This window comes from Elephantulus edwardii, unplaced genomic scaffold, assembly GCF_000299155.1.
Source record: "Elephantulus edwardii isolate Elephantulus edwardi_28Jun2011 unplaced genomic scaffold, EleEdw1.0 scaffold00131, whole genome shotgun sequence".
Taxonomy (NCBI): Eukaryota; Metazoa; Chordata; class Mammalia; order Macroscelidea; family Macroscelididae; genus Elephantulus; species Elephantulus edwardii.
The window spans coordinates 1857823-1875567 of record NW_006399881.1 but is presented as its reverse complement, the minus strand read 5'-3'; positions in this window follow the sequence as shown (position 1 = coordinate 1875567).

Sequence of the window (17745 nt, the reverse complement as noted above, 5' to 3'; positions counted from 1 at the left end):
CTTGGTACCAGCAGTCAGGAAATCAAAAAGCGTATCGCGATGGGAAAGTCTGCTGTTAGGGACCTCTCAAAGGTACTCAGGGGCAACAGTGTCTCTATGGAGACTAAGGTGCGCCTGATACAGGCCATGGTCTTTGCAATCGCTTGTTATGCATCAGAGAGTTGGACAATGACTAGGGAGGACAGAAGGAGAGTGGATGCTTTTGAGCTATGGTGCTGGAGAAGGGTACTGAATGTACCATGGACTGCCAGGAAAACAAACAGATTCATCTTGGAGAGGATTAAACCAAGCTACTCCTTGGAGGCAAGGATTCTGGGGCTTCGTCTGACATACTTTGGACATGTTGCCAGGAGGGACAGGTCTTTGGAGAGGGACATCATGCTTGGGAGGGTGGAGGGACAGCGCAGGAGGGGAAGACCCTCTATGGGATGGATTGATTCAGTGACTGGGGTAATCGGGATGGGTGTGTCAGAGGCAGTGCGGTTGGCGCAGGATAGAGCAGGGTTTAGGGCTGTTGTGCATAGGGTCGCTATGAGTCGGAAATGACTCGATGGTACATAACAACAGCAACAACAACCCCCTACATATCCTCATCCTTCTGCTTCCACCCTCTCTCACCCCTCTTGGATCCTTATATTCATTCTACAATAATGGTTTTATACAATATTTATCCTTGTGGGACTGAGTTAGTTCTAGTGGGATAGCAGTCATTTGTCTATTTGCTGTACTGAGTAGCTTGGAGTTGCCCATTACTGTGCCATAGTTGTGTCCAATACCGTAATGGTGACCCATCATGGACAATGTTTGGAGGAGCTTCCAGAATGATTTAGGTTTGGAAGCAGGGCTGGTATCTACTTCCTAAAATTATGTTAATTATAGAACAGAGTTCAGGTTTTTTGTTCATATGGTAGCTATGAGTCATATTTGACTTGACGAAACTTAACCACTGCTAAGTGATACTAGTGTTATATTTTGGAGGAACATTCTTCTACTTTTTGTATCACTCCTTGTCTATTAGCTGTACTGAGGTTATCTGGTTTTGCTGTAATGCTGAACCTTGTGCCACTGGGGTATCAACTATCATAATGGTTTCTCAATATGGACAAGTATTTTGTGGAGCTCCCAGTTATAGGACAGGTTTGGAAGCAGGAGTGGCATCCACTTCCTAAACCACACACCTTTGGAAACTCTATGAACTTTGAGAAACACCAATAGTTATAGAAAGGCATTAGTTCATAGAGTCACTATGAGTCGTGCTCGACTCAACAACAATCAACAACAACAACACTACCCTTATCTATTTATTACTAAGTGGCTCTGGTAGCTTATTGCTATACTTGTTGCATTGCTACCAAGAAGTCACCTGCTTGAATCCACCAACTGCTTCTTGAGACAAAGATGGGCAGTATCGTCTAGTAAAGGTTTGCAGCCTCAGAAACCTGTTGGAAGATCATTGAGAGTTGGAGTTGACTCGATGGCAGTGGTGGTTACCTATTACTAAGGCAGTTAGAGAGAAAGGATCTGGTAAGCTTTAGACATGCTGTTATGTTTGGCACTAAATTCTTTTTCTTCTCTGTACTGAAATAGTATAATGGTGATTAGGTATATCAGAGATGACCAACAAAGGAGTTTTCCTGCGAAATCATACCACTTAACTGCTCCTCAATAGCAGAGAACACAGCTGGAAAGTCCATTTGGTTTTCTCTGTAAGGAATACAGGTTAATTTCCTGGTCTATCCAGCCCTGGCTAATCCTTTTTTGTTAGCATATCTAATTTGTTAAAGTTTGTTTGCTTTCCTCTTTAAGTCTATGTGATTATCAGTTATCTTTTATTTAAAAGCCTGTCTGTTGTATATTGTGTCTATCAGATTATGGAGACTGGAAATGCCTTTCCATGCTAAAACAGAGGGAGGAAGCCTTTAATCAGTGCAGCCCTCCCATAAAAACCCTGTTTGTACTTCTGCTACAGCTTTTATCAAGCAGCATGACTAGTGTCTTAATCATTTGTGTACATGTCTGAATTTTCCACTTAATCATAAATTCTCTGTATGCTAGGCTGAGGTGTTATTTGGTTTTATTTGTTAACTCCAGAGTTTAACACAGTGCCTGACATATAGAAAATACTCATTCACTGATTTACAAAGACTCCAGTTTAAGAGATACCATAGTTGTAGTTAGTTGTCTGCCAAATCAATAGACCTTAAGAAGAATAATATATACTATAATCGATGAGGCTTCAGAGAAATTTACTGGCTTTAGTCTTAGTGTCAATATTATTTTAATAGCAGGTAAGCGTAAATTAGGCATATTGACAAAAATGTATAAAAGTCTTAAATTTTTGCATGCCTTTAGCCCTTTAGTTCTACCATTTTTCTTTTGGAAGATAAATAAGATTGTTTATAATTACTCAATGTACAAGTTTACTCTTAGAGGTATTCAGTATAATATTAAAATAATCTAAATGACTGATTTAAAAAATGATAGTGGATAGTTAACTATGGAATATCCATACAGTGAAGCACATCAGGTAGTTTCTAAAAACAATGCTGTAGAACCACATTTTTTTTTAAAAAAAAACAGTATCTCTGTATACTTGTGAAGAAAATAGAACAGCTCAATATTTGTTATACATCTGTATATATCTATCTATAAATGCATGGAATGACTATTTACTAAAATGTTAATAGTGTTTACTATCATATAGTATGATTGTGTGTTCTTTTGTTTTACTGGTTTACTTACAAAGTTCGTATACATTATTTTTCACACTGGATCTTTTGCATTTCATTAACCCACTCCTCCCTCCATCCATCAAATTATGTGACCCTATGATTATCTCCCCTGCCCATCCTCACCACTCTGTTCCCCTCCTTAAGTATTCATAAGTTTTATTAGTCACCTTTCTATTTCTAGAATAATGATTATGTATATTTTTATTTTTTCCTCTTTATTAGTGTCTTCTAATTTTTCTGAAATGAAGAGCAGTAGTGTTAAATTCATTTCTCAATGAAACATGGAAGGTAGGTAAATGCTTGAACAAATGAATAATAACAAAATACTTATTAACAAATTCATACTGATTTCGTCCCTGAGGGCTGATCCCCAAGCCACTGAAGTGTAAATGAGATCATCTGAGTTTTTCCATTTTAAAAACAATTGACATGGCAAATGAACCTTGTTTTACATTTGGGATAAGTACAAATTTATAAAATTATAAGTAAATATGTAGCGCAAATGATTAAACATAGTCTTAAGTAATGAAAGTTATTTCTCCCTTGTTCGAATATATTCAGTGATTTTTAAAAAGAGAAAAAATTCCTCAGGTAACCAGATTATTTTAGTGTCTTTTCACTTTTTTCTTAAGATATGAAAGTCTGATACTAATATCACAATATTTGTATGAGGCAATCAACATGGTGATATGACTATGGACTAGTCTAAACACGCAAATTCTTTGTTTGGTGAATGATTTAGCCTGTCGATGTCTTTGCAAAAGATTTGATGACTTTAACTCAGCCTATAATAGCAGTGCTACATTTCTTTATTAAAAGATAATGTTACAGTATTTCATTTTTCTGGAAATATCACAGAAATGCAATGTTTTAGCACTTTGGCATTTGCTTTACAGGTAGATTTGCATTAGTTCTTAAGAAATGAGAGTTTAAAGGAAGCAAAATTGCAACTGCCTGAGAGGAGATGGTTTGTGATAAGGGAGGAAATTGAAGACACCTGTAATGATAAGAAATAGAGAAGAACAATACAATTGGAACCTTTCATCTAATGTTTATCTCTTATCTAGAAGCCAGTGTAAGCTGACTCCATCTGGATTTAGGGACTAGAGAGTTCTAAAGATTTCATTATGAGGGTAATTTCTCTGAATAGTAACCCCATGAAAGGAATCTGAAGGGAAAATTTGTATTTGGGAAATGGAATTTTAGCTCACTCTGTATCATTCTTCACTTCCTTTTCGTCCTCTCTTTTCTCTTCTTCCTCCTGGCCTCAGCCCCAGGGCTTGATAATATTGGCCTTAAAAGCAATAGTTCTGTGGATCACAGGAACCACTGTTAATGCTAAGGGCATCAATTTGTAGTTCCATAGGCACTAAAGGACCTGCAGAATACAAAACTTGTAAATTAGGCCTAAAGATACACTTAGGCTTGAAAATGCCACATAATCAAAGCAAATATTTTCTCTTTTAAGTATCTAAATTTTCAGAATCAGCATCAGGCTTTATTACTTTTCGTGATTCTCTGTATATTAATTTATTTTATTTGATGTTTTCCCCCCTTCCCACTAAAATTAAGGGAGCTCTGGTGACTTAGTGGTAAGGAATTGCACTGCCAAGGCAAAGGTATGCAATTCAAACACATCAGTTGCTCACCAGAAGAAAGATGGGCAGTCTCCTCCTGTGTTAATTACTGTCTCTAAAATCCCACTATAGAGAAAGCTATGCGTTGGTTCTGACTCAATGTTACACAACAACAACAACTAAAATATAAGCTCCATTTAAAACAAAATAAAGCCAAAAATCACTTGCCATTGAGTTTGAAAACTCTGCTCCATAGGATTTTCAATGGATGATTTTTTTTTTTTTTTTAAAAAGTAGATCACCAGGTCTTTCTTCTGAGCTGCCTCTGGTTAACGGAAACCTCCATCCTTTTGGTAGCAGTTGAGTTCATCAGCATGTTTTAAGCCCTATAAATGTGCAGAATTGACTGGTCTTTTATTTTATCTCCAGAACATGTAGACATGTGCCTTTGGAATTGCAGAGCAGCTTCTTATCACTAGGTCCTCAGAGTTCCAATTCTGCGGCATGTGACATGACCAGAATGGCTGAGCCAGGTCTGGATCTTGTGTGTATTGTTGTTGTTACATGATGTCAAGTCGCCTGCCACTCATAGCAATCTTATGTACAACAGCTCTGAACCCTGCCCTATCCTGAGCCAGCCTCATTATTTCCAATACACCTATACCATTACCCTAGTTACTGTGTCAGTACATCTCATCCATGGTCTTCTTCTCCTGAACTATCTCTCCATCTTCCAAGCATGATATCCTTCTCCAAGGACTGATCCCTCCTGGCAACATACCCAAAGTATGTGTGTCAGAACTTCAAAATCCTTGCCTCCAAGGAGCAGCCATTTCCTAAAGCATCTCCTGTTTTGTTCTCTTGGAAGTCGATGGTCTGTTCAAGACTCTTCTCAAGCATCACAACTTGAAGGTATCAATTCCTCTTCTGGTCTGGATCAGGTGCACCTTGGTCTCTAGACTGTCATCATTGCTCTTCAGAACTATGGTGAAGTCTCTGACAGCAGATTTTCCTAATACAATGTGTCTTTTGGTTTGTTGACTGCTGGTGCCATGAATGTTGATTGTGGAACCAAGAAAGCTGAAATTGTAAACAACCTCAATCTTTTCTCTATCTTTCGTGGTGCTGCTAATTGGCCCAGTGATAAGAATATTTGTCTTCTTAATGTTGAGTTTGGATCCATATTTCATTCCCTGCCTTCTGCAGCAAGCGCTTCAGGTCCTCCTCAGTTTCAGCAAGCAAAGTTGTGTCATCTGCATAATACAGATTGTCAGGCTGTTTATGAATCTTCCTCTAATACTGATGCTACATTCCTTCTCATAAAGTCCATCTTCCTGAATAATTTGTTCCACATATAAATTGAAAATATAGAGACAGGACACATCTCACTCTTATTTGTTTTTGCTTCTTTCTTGTGACTACCTGACATTTTGCCATATGATAATGTGCAAACTGAGATTAAAAATTCAAGTAGAAGAGAAGAATGCTCCAGGAAACTTAAAAAGTAATGACCTGGGAAGCTACTTTAGAAATTAAAATACCTGATATTTGAGAGATGTAAAAAAAATAGTCTCATGACTATATTTTAATTATGAGATACATGTTAAAAGTTCAGAATATTTTCTTTAAAGATCTAAATGTATTTGTGTAAAAATCTTTCTGTACTCCCTTGAATTCAGAGCACATTGTGGTTTGATTTTAGGCTGTCTAGTTTGAAATTCATAGTTGTACATAGGGTTTTCAGAGGCCTGCTATTTCAGAAGTGGATGGCCAATCCTTCTTCCTAGTCTGTCTTAATCTGAATGTTTAGGAATATCTGACACACAGTAATTTGTGGAGCAGTGAAAGATAAATCCCTCATTGTGGAGTTAACCATTAGTGTAGTCCCTGCCCTTAGCCCAGTGCCTTGACCCACTTATTTCCCAGCTCCACCCTCCACCAGGATACCCCTTCAGTTCTATCAAAAGCCTTCAGAATTAATCTCCCCTTGTCCGACCCATGACCTGACAGCTTGTATCTGATGCTTTCTTGGCTCCTGTGATTCCACACACTTCAACTGCTGACAATTGGGAAGGGTGTATGCCAGGGATGTGTCCTATCTCCATACCTTTTCAACCTGTATGCAGAGCAGATTATCCGAGAAGCTGGGCTCTATGAGGATAAGCGTGGCGTTAGGATTGGTGGAAGATCAATCAACAATCTGTGTTATGCAGATGACACAACCCTGCTCACTGAAACTGAGGAGGACCTCATGCACTTACTGCAGAGGGTCACGGACTGCAGCCTTCAGTATAAAGATTCTCACCACTGGACCAATCGGCATCATCAGGATGGATGGTGAAGAGATTGAGATTGTTCAAAGCTTCAGTTTGCTCGGCTCCACGGCCAATACTATTGGCACCAGCAGCCAGGAAATAAAAAAAACATATTGCGATGGGAAAGTCTGCTGTTCGGCCCCTCTCTAAAGTACTCAAGAGCAACGGTGTCTCTCTGGAGACTAAGGTCCACATGATACAGGCCATGGTTTTTGCAATCACTTGTTATGCATCAGAGAGTCGGACAGTGACTAGGGAGGATAGAAGGAGAATTGACGCCTTTGAGCTGTGGTGCTGGAGAAGAGTATTGAATGTACTGTGGACTGCCAAGAAAACAAACAGATTCATCCGGAGAGGGTTAAACCAGGCTACTCCTTGGAGGCAAGGATTCTGACATAATTTGGACATGTTGTAAGGAGAGACAGGTCCTTGGAAAGGGACATCATGCTTGGGAGGGTAGAGGGACAGTGCAGGAGGGGAAGACTGTCTATGAGGTGGATTGATTCAGTGACTGGGGTAATCAGGATGGGTGTGTCAGAGGCAATGAGATTGGCACAGGATAGAGCAGGGTTTAGGGCTGTTGTGCATAGGGTCGCTATGAGTCGCAAACGACTCGACGGCACATAACAACAACAACAACAACAACAGCAACAACAACAACAGTTTAAAATGCTATTCTTCAAGCTCTCCCCTTTATCCTTATAAGAATATGAAAGTTTCTCACTGAAGGTATTTGTTCAAAGTCTTGGAAATAGTGATGATACTTTTAAACTATGCACATGTAACTTGTGTGCCTCTACATTTCACACCTTGATAAAAACATTGAATATTTGGTCTACCACATTTGTGGTAGTTCATATTATCAGAAAATTCTAAATTTATGTTAATAATCATTTTCTACCTCCTTTTGCCTAAACATTTGTTAAGCATTTGCAAGGTTTCTCTCCCTGTGCTAAATGATGGACATACAAGGATAGAAGGGGCAGGGCGGAGTACAGTCATTTAGCTAGAGGAATCTTTACTCTGGAGGAGTTCATGCTCTGCAAGGCAAATATGAAAAGAAATCACATTGAAGCAGTGCATTATGGGTGTGAATAAAGAATATTCTGATAGGGTCATGACAGTATGAAGGAGGATGTGATTAAGTGTGGTTCTGACAGCTGGAATAAAAAAAGTAAGATGTAGTCCTTGAAATGTGTTATTGGAGAAGAGTACTGAAAATCCCAGGGATTGCCAAAAGAACAAAAAGGTATGTCTTGGAGAAGGTGTAGCCAGAGTGCTCCTTCGAAAAAATGATGGCTAAGCTTTGTCTCACATACTTTGGGCATGTTGCTAGGAGAAGCTCTTCCTTGGAGAATGACATGCGTGGAAAAGTAGAGGGACAGTGAGGGAGAGGAAGAACCTCAACCAGGTGGATTGACACAGTGACTGTAGTGATGCACTTGAAGTGTGTGAGAGAGTGTGAGGTTGGCAAAAAATAGGACAGGGTTCAGATCTGTTGTTCATAGGATTGTACTCAATTTCATGACACCTAACAACAACACTCCTTGTCTTCAAAGAACTCAGAGTCAAGTAAGGAGAGAATACCCACAATTATGTTTTTGCTATTGTTATTAAGTGCTGTTGAGTCATCTGAGACTCATAGTAACCCTATGTACAACAGTCCTAAACCTTGCTCTATCCTGTACCAATCTTATTGTCTGAAACAACTGTTCCCATTACCCCAGTGACAGAATCAGTCCATCTCATCAAAGGTCTTCCTCACCTGCCCTGACCCTCCATCCTCCCAAGCATGACATCATTCTCCAAGGACTGATCCTACCTTGCAACATGTCCAAAAAGTATGTCAGACAAAGCTTCAGAATCCTTGCCTCCAAGGAGTATTCTGGCTTCACCTTCTCCAGGACAAACCTGTTTGTTCTCCTATTAGTCCATGGTATATTCAATATTCTTCTCCAGCATCACAACTCAAAGGCACCAACTCTCTATCATCCCTAGTCATTGTCCAGCTCTCTGACGCATAACAAGTAATGGCAAAGATCATAGACTGTATCAGGTTCACCTTAGTCTCCAGACTGACATCATTGTTCCAGTACTTTTGAACAGTCTCTGACAGCAGACTTTCCCAAAGCAATTTGTCTTTTAATTTCCTGGATGCTAATACCAAGAGTGTTGTTTTTGGAGTTAAGCAAACTAAAGCTGTTAGTAACCTCAATCTCTTTACCCTCTATCATAATGCTGCCAATCTGTCCAGTGGTGAAAATCTTTGTTTTCTTGATGTTGAGCTTCAATCTATATTGAAGGCTGCAATCCTTGTCCTTCTTCAGCAAGTACTTCAGGTCCTCCTCAGTTTCAGCAAGCGGAATTGTGTCATCTGCATAACGCAGGTTGTTGGTGAGTCTTCCTCCAATCCTGATGCCACATTTCTTCTCAGAGCCCAGCCTCCCAGATGATCTGTTCTGCATGTAGATTGAAAAGGTATGGAGATAGAACACATCCATGGAGTACACCCTCCTGATTTTAAACCATACAGTGTTTCCTTGCTCTGTTCTTACAACTGCCTCCTGGTCCAAGTAAAGGTTTCTCATTAGCACAGTCAAATGTTCTGGGATTCCCATTCTTCTCAGAGTGAGCCACAGCTTGTTGTGATCCACACAGTGAAATGCCTTTGGATAGTCAATGAAACACAGATAGACAATCCCCTGGTATTCTCTGCTTTTGGCCAACATTCATCTAACATTAGCTATAATATTCCCTAGTACCACGACCTCTTCTAAATCCAACCCTTCACATCTGGCAGTTCTCTGTTGATGTGCTGTTCCAGTTGTTTTTGGATAATATTCAGGAGACTCTTGCTTGCATGTGATATTATTGATACTGTTGATAATTTCAGCACTCTGTCAGGTCCCCTTTCTTTGGAATAGGCACAAATATAGATGTCATCTAGTCAGCTGGCCAAATGGTTGTCTTCCAGATTTCTTGGCACAAATTGGTGAGTACATCCAAAGCAGTATCTCTTTATTGAAATATGTCAATTGGTATGTCCTCAATTCCTGGGTCTTTGTTTCCTTGACAATATCTTCAGAGCAGCTTGAACTTCTTTCTTCATCACCACAGGCTCTTCCTCACACATAGTTTCATGAAATTCTTCTGTGTCAGCCAATTCCTTTTGGTAAAGTGACTCCTTCCATCTTCTTTTCATGCTTCCTGGATCATTTAATATTCTGCTCAAAGCTTCCTTAAGTGTTGCAACTTGAGGCTTAAATTCATTCTTCATTTCCTTGAGATTAAGAAATGCTGTGTGAGTTCTGACCTTTCAATTTTCTGACTCTGGCTCTTTGCACATTTCATTATAATATGTGAGGTGGAGCCTCAAAATCCTTGCATCAAGTGAGAAGCTTGCTTTCATCCCCCCCAGGACTAACCTATTTGTACTGGGTGTCCACGGTATGTTCAACACTCTTCTCCAGCACCACAACTCAAAAGCATTGATCCTTCTTCTATTATTCTTAGTTATTGTTTGGCTCTCTGTTGCATAACAAGTAATTGCAAAGACCCTGGCTTGTATCAGGCCTACCTTAGTCTCCAGACTGATATCATTGCTCTTTAGTACTCTAGAGAGTTCAATGTATTTCATCTTTTGATTTCCTGACTGCTGGTGCCACAAATGTTGATTGTGGAACCAAACAAGGTGAAGTTGTTAACAATTAATCGAACTAATATTGAACACTTGCCCATCAAACAAAACATGTGTAAGATCTAACATCTAAGGTGTAGTACCTCATGTGTTGCTGGTGTCACTATTGCTAGGTCTTGTTCTTCAGCTCAGCCATGTGCTCTGCCTTCCTTCCTCCAGCATCCTAGCATGTGAATGTGACTACCTGTGTGTTCTTCATTGAATCATAAGCATCTGCTTTTTTGTTCATTTAATAAATTCTCCATGATTACCTACTAAAGGTTACATACTGTCCTACCCACTTGGGATACAAAGGTAAAAGCTCCAATTCTTAGAAAGATAATTAAGCAAGGTGTGTCTAAATGTTCAAAGGAGGAAGTAAAAAGGGTGAAGTGAATAGAAAAAAAGGAGAAGGGAGAAATTATTAAGGCAGCAGAGGTTCATAGGCAGATGAAGGAGGTGAAAGAATAGGAAAGATTCAATGTGGAATTAATGATATACAGTACAATGTATATGAATGATTGTATGAAATACAATGTATGTGAACAAGACATAATACAAATGAAAGATTTTATAAAGCATAATGGGGGTCCATCAGGGATGTGTTTTGTCTCCATACTTTTTCAATCTGTATGCAGAACAGATCATCCGAGACGCTGGGCTGTACGAGGAGGAATGTGGCATCAGGATTGGAAGAGTCATCAACAACCTGCGTTATGCAGATGACACAACCCTGCTTGCTGAACCTGACGAGGACCTGAAGCACTTGCTGCAGAGGGTCAAGGACTGCAGCCTGCAATATGGTTTGAAGCTCAACATCAAGAACACAAAGATTCTAACCACTGGGCCAATTGGCAGCATCAGTATGGATGGTGAAGAGATTGAGATAGTTCACAGTTTTAGTTTACTTGGTTCCACAGTCAACAGTCAACACTCTTTATAACAGCAGCCAGGAAATCAAGAGAAAAATTGCATTGGGAAAGTCAGCTGTGAGGGACCTCTCAAGAGGACTGAAGAGCAACAACGTCAGGCTGGAGATTAAGGTGCACCTGATCCAGGCTATAGTCTTTGCAATTACCTGCTATGCATTGGAGAGTTGGGCAGTGACTAGGGATGATAGAGAATTGATGCTTTTGAGCTGTGGTGCTGGAGAAGAGTGTTGAATATACCATGGACTGCCAGGAGAACAAATGCATTTGTCCTGGAGAGGGTGAGACCAGAATGCTCCTTGGAGTCAAGGATTCTGAAGCTTTGTTTGACATACTTTGGACATGTTACAAGGAGGGACTGGTCCTTGGAGAGGGACATCATGTTTGGGAGAGTGGAGGGATGGCGCAGGAGAGGAAGACTCTCTATGAGGTGGATCAATTCTGTGAGTGGAGTGGTGGGAATGAATGTGTTTGAGACGGTGAGGTTGGCACAGGATAGAACGGCGTTTAGAGCTCTTATACATAGGGTCACTATGGGTCGCAAGCAACTCGATGGCACATAACAACAACAACAACAACAATGTACATCAATTAAAATCAATTTTTATTTTTAAAGTTCCTAGTCTTCAATCAGAGACTTATAAAAAGGATTAGCAATTGGGGAGTGGGATGAATACAGATGGGTGGGGGTAAAGAAGGCAATCATGCTGCATGAGAGAGTGAGATAAAAGGGAGTTTGACAAAGTGAGACCTGGGACAAATGTGGATGACAAAAACGGGAGGGAAAAAACCAAACACGAAACCAAGATGCAAACAAAATCTAGGTACGATGGGCAAGGAAGGTGCTCCAAGCAGAACTATAGCACATGGAATAGCTCAACAATTTGATGCAAGAGAAAGAAATGTGCATACAGGAACTTGCAGATAATTACTCTGGTTATCCAGTTTCTGCAAATTAGGCAGCACTTTTAACCTCCTCACTCTAGGGTTAGATAGAAAAGATATATAAAAAGTTCATAACTCATGCATGGCTTATGTTCCAAAATTAAATGTGTGAGTCAGCTCCATGGAATGTGGAGTATATTTTTCCCTATAGAAAACAATGATCTCCATGGTAATTAGGTTCCCAGGCCAACCCATAAAAGCCTGTATAACCCGTAATGTATCTGAAGGATCATACTGCATTAATAACACCACAGATGCTAATGACCATGCGAAGCTGTGCTTCTGTGGGAAAATACAGTCCACATTTCAACTATGGATTCCAGAAGCATTTCCTTTCCCACTGAAACCTCAGTAAGTTCTTGTAGAGACCCATTCACAGCCCCAGTTCCAGTGGTACATCAGTGGACCTAGAAACTTTTCCAGGTCCAGTTACTACCAATATCTCAGCATAAATCAGGATAGTATATAGCAAAGAGAGAAATGGAAGCCGATGCTCTAGCAGAGATCAAGAGATACTCATACCTATTGTTGTCTGTTCTGACTCACAGCAGCCCTACACGGTAGGGTAGAAATGCCCCAGATGGTTCTCTAGGGTGTAATGTTTACAGAAGCAGAATGCCACATTTTTCATCTGCAGAGTAGCTGGTGGGTTCAAACCGCTGACCTCTTAGCAGCTTATCAGGTAACCAGAGGTATGAACAGAGTAAACCAGGGCTCCAGGCAAAAGGGTCTCTCTCTCATTGCTGTCAAATCAGAACTGACTCACAGCTGACCTTGTAGACAGTTTTCGAAGGCTGTAAAGTACACAGAAGGAGGCTGCTCGTATTGCTTCTGAAGAGAATATGGTGGATTCAGATGACCTGCTTTTGTGTTTCTGTTGCAACTCCTTACCCACTAGTCCACTAGTGACAAAATGGACTGTTATTGTTGTGACATAGTCATGTTGAGTACAACTCACAGTGACCTTATGGACAATAGATCTGAACCCTGCCCTATCCTGTGTCATCCTCGTCATCTCTGACATACTTGAGCATATTGCTTCACTCACTGTATCAATCCATCTTCTTGAGGATCTTCTTTTCTTTCACTGATCTTTCCAATCATGATGTCCCTCTTCAAGGAATGGCCCTTCCTAATAAAATGCCCAAAGTATGTAAGACAAAGATTTGTTATCCTGCCTCTAAGAAGCACTCTGGCCACACCTTCTGCATAATATATCTTTTTTTTCTCCTTCATTTGACAGTCGTAGGGTATTCAGTATTCTTCTCCAAGATTGCAACTAAAAAGCATTGATTCCCCCCCCGCCCTCCATAGTCATTGTCCAGCTTTAAATGCATAGTGATTGAAAAGACCAAAATCTGAAGCAGATACACCTTAGAGTTTAGACCTGCATCATTGCTCTTGAATATTTTGGAGAAGTCCCTGACAGTAGATTTTCCCAATGCAATAAACAGATCATTTAGGAGGCTGAGCTTTATGAGAAGAAATGTGGCATCAGAATTGGAAGAAGACTCATCAGCAATCAGCTTTATTCAAATGGCACAACCATATTTGCCAAAACTGAGGAGGACCTGAAATGTTTGCTGCAGGAGGTCAAGGACTACAGTCTTCAATGAAGCTCAACATCAAGAAAACAAAGATTCTCACCTCAAGGCCTATTGGCAGCACCATGACAAAAGGAGAGAAGATTTAGATTATTAACAATTTCAGCTTACTTGGCTCTATAATTAATACCCTTGGCACCGCCAGTCAGGAAATCAAAAGGCAAATTGCATTGGGGAAACCTGTTCTCAGGGACCTCTCCAGCTAAAGAGCAACAATGTCTGGAGACTAACGTGCTCCTAATCTGAACGGTCTTTGCAATCATTTACTATGCATCAGACAGCTGGACAATGACTAAGGTTGTCAGAAGGATCGATGCCTTTGGGTTGTGGTGCTTGAGAAGAGTGTTGAATAGTCCATGGACTGCCAAGAGAAAAAATAGGTTTGTCCTGGAGAGGGTGAAACCAAGCTACTCATTGGAGGCAAGGATTCTGATATACTTTGTGCATATTGCCAGGAGGAACCAGTTCTCGAAGAAGGATATCATGCTTGGAAGGGTGGAGGGACAGCATAGAAGAGGAAGGCTCTGTTACGGGGGTAATAGAGTTAGGTGCTTCAGAGACAGTGAGACTGGCTCAGGATAAGATAGAGTTCAGAGCTATTGTACATAAAATTACTGTGAGTTGCATGTGACTTGAATGCGCATAGCAACAGTACCAGGGGTGTTGATTGTGGATTCAAATAAGCTGAAGTCGTTGACAATTTCAATCTTTTCTTCATATATCTTGATCTTTCCTATATACCCAATGGTGAGAATTTGTTAATATTAAATTTGGAAATGATAAAGAAGGAATAGTAGTTGGAAAGTACAGACTTAGTGATAGAAATGAGGCTGGAGACAGAATGATTTAATTTTGTACTTTCAGTGATTTATTCATCATGAATACCTCTTTTTAGGAAACACAAATGGTGACTGTACACTTGGAACTCACCAGGTTTACTACAGAAAAGTCAGGAAGACTGACTATATCTGTGGAAAGAATTGTGGGAGAAGTTTAATATCAGGAACCAAAACTAGGCCAGGATCTGACTATGGAACAGACTACCAATTAATTATGTGCAAGTTGAGATTGAAGCTTCAAGACCATAAGAACCAAAATATGACCTTGAATCTATCCCATTTGAATTTTAAAAAAAATCTCAAAAATAAGTTTGAGGCATTAAACACTAATAATCAGTGACCAGATGAATTGTATGATGGTGTCAAGGATATCATCCATGAAGACAGTGAAAGGTATTACATAAAGAAGGAGAAAATAAAGATTAATCGATTTAAAAAGGGACTCTGAATAACACTGCTGTTGTAAAATGGGATTGACATGGGGTGTGGGAGGAAGAGAGGAAAAGAGTGAATAGATCATGAACATTGAATTGGAATAGATGAGAAGAAAAACTGTCTAAAAGGAATATTTGTTGTTATTTGTCATCAAGTTGCCTGTGACTCATAATGACCCTATGCACAACAGCCCTACACCCTGCTCTATGCTTTGCCAACCTTACTGTCTCTGGCACACCTATCGCCTTAACCCCAGTCACTGAATCAATCCACCTCTTAGAGGGTCTCCCTCTCTTGTACTGTCCCTCAACCCTCCCAAGCATGATATCCCTCTCCAAGGACTGGCCCCTCCTTGCAACATGCCCAAAGTATGTCAGACAAAGCTTCAGAATCCTTGCCTCCAAGGAGCAGCCTGATCTCAACCCCTCTAGGATGAACCTGTTTATTCTCCTACCAGTTCATGGTATATTCAGTACTCTTCTCCAGGACCACATCCCTAGTCATTGTCCAGCTTTCAGATGCATAGCAAGTGCACATTAGTCTCCAGATGGACACTGATGCTCTTCAGTACTCTGGAGGGGCCTCTGACGCACACTTTGATTTCCTGGCTGTTGGTACCAAAAGTGTAAATTGTGGAGTCAAGCAAACCAAAGCTGTTAACAATCTCACTCTCTTCGTTATATATTATGAAGCTGCCAATAGGTCCAATGGTGAGAGTCTTTGTTTTGTTGATATTGAGCTTCAATCCAAGTAGTAGACAATGAACTCTGTTGGAGAAGAGACCATTGCTGGCTAGATTTTTTAGCAGTAGTTTTGACCAAGGTGCAGAACTTGTGGTGGATTTAGATAGGCTTTGCATAGGCAAGGTGAAAGAAATGCAGTTCAATCCATGAGATGAGCACAACATGTAGGAAGGAGGGGCTGAGTGGCATGCAGTTTGTAAGACGAAGTTCTTCATGACTGGAGTAGAACAAAGTACGGAATGGGGTAAAAAGATAGGTTGTGAATGCTACATAATGAATTGTCTTGAGGGCTGAGTTGGGGAAACAGATTTAAGTTCATATAGTTATGTTACTTTTCATAAGGGGAAAGGACTTCAGGTATTAACAGTACTTAACCTTTATCATTTGTTTAGGGTGTAAATACTGATCACTGTGTCCTAGGTAATGTCTTGGTTAATCCTAACTATCCAAAGCTCCTAATCTGGTCAAGAGACTAAACAGTCATGTTTGAAATGTTATAAAAGTGTCAGAAAAGAACTCATATATACTCAAGTAATTTATTTGAAACTCAGCACTAACATAGGCTCAACTAACAAAGACATTTTTTTTATTTGACACTGAGTTGGGCAAACAGATAAGATGGTTGAGTATGATAAGAGGATAAGTAAAAGTTTGCTCTTGGACAGAAAGAGGGAGATTTCTTCCTCTGAGATGGGAAGGGAAGAGGTGAACAGAACTGATGGGTTGCAGAAAGTGAGTTCTTGATTTTTTTGAGCTTGTGTCCAGTTTTTTTATTCTTATTATTAATTTTAATGAAAATTTACAGAGACTTTGGACTTCCGTTCATTCATTGTAGCAATTTTCTCCATGCCCACGCCTCTCCCCCAGTTCGCTCCTGCTTTGAAAAGTAAAAAAAAAAAATAAAAAAAAATATTTCATTGTTATACAATCCCTCCCCCTAAGGCCACTCTACTATGCAGCAAGTGAGTTCTAAGATTGATTTCAAGAAAGTGAAGGAATGCTTCTTATTATAAATGTAAACATTTAAATTAGTTATTTGCTTTGTGACTTTAAAAACGATAGTGAAGTTTGTCCTATTTTCTTTTCTGAGAGATAAAAATGGTTTTAAGATTATATACTTCACGTAGAATATATATCAGTGTCACATACTGGAGACATAACCATTAAGAGTTTGTAGTTCTTGCTGAATTTATATACTTCATTGAACCTGCATTGAAATGAGTACCTCGACTTCCTAACTGTTTTTCTTTATTTTAAGCAACTGAAATACCACAAGGACTCCATGACTAAGCATTTTATAAATTCTGAAATTTCGTATTGTTAAATGAGAAGTGATTTCTCAAGTTCCTCACAAGTTATTCAATGCAATATTCTTTAAAATCAATTGAAATTGTAACAAGAACCACAGGATAGATCTTGGAATGTGCCATTTGTGAGCCTTCCTGCAAGTCTGAACATTGACACATTTTTCAATAAAGAAAATTTATTTACATTTTAGAGGCAAAAACCATGGGATGTTCAATAGAAAGAAACAAAGCAGGCATCATGATAGAGGTACATGTAGGCATTTTTGTGTTATTGATTTAAGGAGCTCTGGTGGCCTAATAGGTAAGGAGTTGTGCTGCCAACCCCAGAGCAGGCAGTTTGAATCTACCAGCTACTCTACAGAAAAATTATAGGTAGCCATTTCCTGTATGATTTACAGCCTCTGAAAACCCAATGGAGAGTCAACTATTCCATCTCAACAGTACATAACAATATTGATCTTTCCATGCACTTACTCTTACTCTTACTTAACTAATTCATCAAGTACAGCTTTATAATGTATCACTAAAAGTTGCAGTGATGTCAGTTTGAAGACTAAGGTGCACTTTTCTATTACTTTCTATGCATCTGAGAACTGGACAATGAATAAGAATGATAGAAGAAAAATTGATGTCTTTGAGTTGT